The sequence below is a fragment of the Mustela lutreola genome, chromosome 16 (genome assembly GCF_030435805.1).
Source record: "Mustela lutreola isolate mMusLut2 chromosome 16, mMusLut2.pri, whole genome shotgun sequence".
Lineage (NCBI taxonomy): Eukaryota > Metazoa > Chordata > Mammalia > Carnivora > Mustelidae > Mustela > Mustela lutreola.
In genome coordinates, this window is record NC_081305.1 from 63,323,223 (window position 1) to 63,328,879 (window position 5,657).

Genomic DNA, 5,657 nt, shown 5'->3' on the forward strand with positions numbered 1-5,657 from the left:
CTCTTCTCCCTGTTCCACAGACATGCTCCTGGGGAGCGCATTGAAAGACGTGTACCTTTCCTTAAGGCTCTTTCCACAGGTGCAAGCGCGCTTCTCTCTCAGTTAGAGGGGATGCCTAGGCAAAGAGGATTTCGCTCCATATGGGTTTGTTACACCGTGCTGCGGAGACCAGCTCAGGCAACAGGAGCATCCCTCAGACTGGACTCCGATTTCCCAAAGAATGCTGTGCTTTCCAGAGGGGATGCCAGGGCAAAGAGGCTTTCGCTCTATGCGCGTTTCTCCCATAGTGCTGCGAATACTAGGCTAAGGCAAGCAACAAAAGCAGCCCAAAGAACCGACTAAGATTTCCCAGTGACTCTATGCTTTCACAGAGATTTTCAGCTTGTTCCGAACCGCACTTCGCTGCTGCTTCCTCAGCAAGTCCATGGTTGTTTGCTCTGTCGCATCAAGGAAGAAGAGGTGCGGGAGCGTCGGTGTCTCTTGTGGCTCGCTTTCCAGGGCTCCATGTTGGCGCCGTGGGTTCTCCCTTCCAGGTCGAACTAAGCAGACACAGTCACAACCCTGCAGCAGCGTGTGTGGCCTAAGATGGCACTCTATGCACACTACAATCTCCCGGTGTAGGCAACGCTTGGCCTTTGGAACTGGACCTCAGGCGGACTCGCGGACAAGGTCAGTGCTTTCCCCACAGGAAAGGAGATGTGACAGGATCCCTGAACACCGCCCGTTCACTGGAATGGGGAGCTTTGGGGATTGTCTCCACTCCTTCTCCCTTAAATCCCCTGCCACCAAAAACGCTGTCAAATGTTGGAGGAATATGGCATGTGACTGCCCGTTTCTCGAGGGAGCTGTTTTTGCGAGTTCCGGGTATGGCACCTGGTAGCTAGCCCGTCTGCCCTACGGACAGGTGGTCAAGGAGATGCTCCCCTTGGGACCTGAGGCACAGGACAGGCCTGCCTTCTGCCCAGACTCCTTCCTCATCGTGGAGCACGCGTCCCTACCCTAATCGTCCCCTCATGTCTCCTTAGGAACCAGGCTTTGTCTCTCCGCACAGAGGGCGGGTGACACTTGTCTTGCCACCGGCCTACTGTTCCTGCCATGGCAGGCTACCCTGATTCCCGTCCTTTTCCCGACCACAAGGCCAACGGCTCCTTCTCTTCTCTGGGGGAGGCATGCTGCGCCATCCCCAGACTTTCTCCTGGGGAGTGTAGTGACAGATGTGTGCAACCACGCTTCTCTCTCAGATCTCAAATACACAACGTAACCCTACACCTAAAGGAGTTGGAGAAAGAACAACAAAGAAAGCCTAAACCCAGCAGGAGAAGAGGAATAATAAAGATCAGAGCAGAAATCAATGAAATAGAAACAAACAAACAAACAAAAACCACAAAAAACCACCACCAACAAAAAAACCATAGAAAAAATCAACGAAATTAGGATCTGGTTCTTTGAAAGAATTAATAAGATTGATAAACCCCTTTACAGACTTATCAAAAAGAAAAGAGAAAGAACCCAAATAAATAAAATCATGAATGAAAGAGGAGAGATCACAACCAACACCAAAGAAATACAAACAATTATAAGAACATACTATGAGCAACTCTACGCCAACAAATTCAACAATCTGGAAGAAATGGATACATTCCTAGAGACATATAAACTACCACAACTGAACCAGGAAGAAATAGAAAACCTGAACAGACCCATAACCAGTATGGAGATTGAAACAGTCATCAAAAATCTCCAAACAAACAAAAGCCCCGGGCCAGATGGCTTCCCAGGGGAATTCTACCAAACATTTAAAGAAGAATTAATTCCTATTCTCATGATACTGTTCCAAAAAAATAGAAATGGAAGGAAAACTCCCAAACTGTTTTTTTTTTTTCCTGAGGCCAGCATCACCTTGATCCCAAAACCAGACAAGGTTCCCATCAAAATTGTGAACTACAGACCAATATCCTTGATGAACACAGATGCGAAAATTCTCACCAAAATACTAGCCAATAGGATTCAACAGTACATTAAAACGATTATTCACCACGACCAACTGGGATTTATTCCAGGGCTACAAGGTTGGTTCAACATCTGCAAATCAATCAAATTGATACAACACATCAATAAAACATATGATACTCTCCATAGATGCTGAAAAAGCATTTGGCAAAGTGCAGTATCCCTTCCTGATTAAAACTCTTCAAAGTGTAGGGATAGAGGGCACATATTATCAATATTATCAAAGCCATCTGTGAAAAACTCACTGCAAATATCATTCTCAATGGAGAAAAACTGAATACTTTTCCGCTGAGGTCAGGAACACGGCAGGGATGTCCGTTATCACCACTGCTATTCAACATCGTACTAGAAGTCCTAGCCTCAGCAATCAGAAAGCAAAAAGAAATTAAAGGCATCCAAATTTTGCCAAATTGGCAGAAGAGAAGTCAAACTATCCCTGTTTGCAGATGATATGATAATGTATGTGGAAAACTTAAAGGACTCCACTCCAAATCTGCTATAACTTGTATAGAAATTCTGTAAAGTGTCAGGAAATAAATCAATGAACAGAAATTGGTTGCATTTTTTTATACCAACAAGACTGAAAAAATAGAAATTAAGGAGTGAATCCCATTTACAATTGCACCCAAAATCCTACAATACCTAGGAATAAACCTAACAAAGAATCTATACTCAGAAAACTCTAAAGTACTCATAAAAGAAATTGAAAAAGACACAAAGAAATGGAAAAATGTTCCATGCTCCTGTATTGGAAGAACAAATATTGTGAAAATGTCTATGCTACCTAAAGCAATCTACACATTTAATGCAACCCCTATCAAAATCCCATCCATTTTTTTCAAAGAAATGGGACAAATCATCCTAAAATTTATATGGAACCAGAAAATACCTCGAATAGCCAGAGAAATATTGAAAAAGAAAGCCAATGTTGTTGGCATCACAATTCCAGACTTCAAGCTCTATTACAAAGTTGTCATCATCAAGATAGTAGGGAACTGTCCCCAAAACAGACATAGATCAATGGAACAGAATAGAGAGCCCAGAAATACACCCTCAACTCTATGGTCAACTAATCTTCAACAAAGCAGGAAGGAATGTCCTATGGAAAAAAGACAGCCTCTTCAACAAATGGTGCTGGGAAAATTGAACAGCCACATGCAGAAAAATGAAATTGGACCATTTCCTTATACCATACATGAAAATAGACTGGAAATGGATGAAGAAGCATAATGTGAGAAAGGAATCCATCAAAATCCTTGAGGAGAGAACAGGTAGCAACCTCTTTGACCTCAGCAGCAGCAACTTCTTCCTAGGAACATCGCCAAAGGCAAGGGAAGCAAGAGCAAGAATGAACTATTGGGATTTCATCAGATCAAAAAGCTTTTGCACAGCAAAGGAAACAGTTAACAAAGCCAAAAGATGACTGTCAGAAGTTATCTGGGAGAAGATATTTGCAAATGACATACCAGATAAAGGGCCAGTATCTATCCAAAATCTATAAAGACCTTATCAAACTCAACACCCTAAGAACAAATAATCGAATGAAGAAATGGGCAGAGGACATGAACAGACATTTCTGCAAAGAATACATCCAAATGGCCAACAGATACATGAAAAAATGCTCCACATCACTCGGCATCAGGGAAATACAAATCAAAACCAGAATGAGATACCACCTCACACCTTTCAGAATGGCTAAAATGAACAAGTCAGTCAATGACAGATGCTGGTGAGCATGTGGAGAAAGGGCAACCCTCCTACACTGTACGTGGGAATGCAAGCTGGTGCAACCACTCTGGAAAACAGCGTGGAGGTGCCTCAAAAAGCTGAAAAGAGAACTACCCTATGACCCAGTGATTGTAGTACTGGATATGTACCCTAAAGATACAAACGTGGCATTCTGAAGGGGCACATGCACCCAAATGTTTATAGCAGCAATGTCCACAATAGTTAAACTATGGAAAGAACCTAAATGTCCTTCAACAGATGAATCAATAAATAAGATGTGGTATATATGTTCAATGGGGTACTATGCAGCCATCAAAAGAAATGAAATCCTGCTATTTGTGATGACATGGATGGAACTAGAGGGTATTATGCTTGGCGAAATAAATCAATCTGAGAAAGACAACTATCATATGATCTCCCTGATATGATGAAGTGGAGATGCAACATAGGCGGTTTCGGGCGTACGAAAAGAAAAATAAAAGAAGATGGGATTGGGAGGGAGACAAACCATAAAAGACTGAATCTCACAAAACAGACTGAGGGTTGCTGGGGGGAGGTGTGTTGGGAGACGATGGTGGGGGTATGGACATTGAGGAGGGCAGGTGCTATGGTGAGTGATGGTGAGTGCTGTGAAATGTGTAAACCTGGTGATTCACAGACCTGTGCCCCTAGGGATAAAAACACATTATATGTTTATAAAAATTTTTAAAAATAATTTTAAAAATCCATTAAAGAAAAAACACATATTGAAAGCCTAGAGCTAATCTCATATTCAATCAAAAAAGTTTGAAAGTTTTCCCCTTAAAGATCAGAAAAAACACAAGTGTGTCCACTTTCACTACTCTCATTTGACATAGTACTGGATGTCCTAGCCAGAGAAACAAGGAACACAAATAAATAAAAGACTCCAAAAGAAAAAAAGGAAGAAGTAAAATTTTCTTTTTTTTGGATAACATGAACTTACATGTAAAAAAATCCTAAAAAATTCACAAAAAATTTTGAATAAACAAATTTAATAAAGCTTCCAAATACAAGATCAATATATAAAAGACAAGAATTTTGTTTTGTTTCGTTTTTTAAATAGTTTTTCATGTCATCCTTGCTCAGTGATCACGCTAATCTTCTCTGCATCATTCCAATTTTAGTATATGTGCTGCCAAAGTAAGCACAAGACAGGAGCATTTTAACACTCTAATGATGAACTATCTGAAGAAATAAAGAGAACAATCTAATTCACAATAGCATCAAAACTAATAAAATACTTAGGAAAAGATTTAACTAAGAAGATGAAAGATCTGTACCACATAAACTATGACATTAATAAAGAAATTGAAGGAGACATAAATGGAAAGATAGCTCATATTTATGAATGGTAAGAATTAACATTGTTAAAATGTCCATACTACCAAAAAACATCTGTAAATTCAATTCCTATCAAAAATCCAATGTTAGGGGCGCCTGGGTGGCTCAGTGGGTTAAGCCTCTGCCTTCGGCTCAGGTCATGATCCCAGGGTCCTGGGATCGAGCCCTGCATCAGGCTCTCAGCTCAGCAGGAAGCTGCTACCTCTTCTCTCTCTGCCTGCCTCTCTGCCTGCTTGTCATCTCTCTCTGTGAAATAACTAAATAAATAATCTTTTAAAAAAATCCAATATTTTTTTTTTACAGAAGTAAGTAAAGAATCCTAAAATTTATATGAGACCATAAAAGACAACAAATAATTAAAGCAGTTCTGAGAAAGAATGAAGAAGCAAAATTACACTTCTTTATTTGAAACTATACTACAAAGCCCTCATGCTCAAAACAATAAAGTATACTGGCATAAAAACAGACCAATAAACAAGTAGAACGGAATTGAGAATCCAGAAATAAATCCTTTCATACAGTCACCTAATATTTGACAGGGGCCAACATATATAATG

General features: G+C 40.5%; 1 pseudogene; it reads right to left on the reverse strand.

Moving 5' to 3' along the window:
- Positions 1 to 4,790: 4,790 nt before the first annotated feature.
- On the reverse strand, positions 4,791 to 4,907 carry LOC131818994 (U6 spliceosomal RNA; annotated as a pseudogene).
- Positions 4,908 to 5,657: the final 750 nt, after the last annotated feature.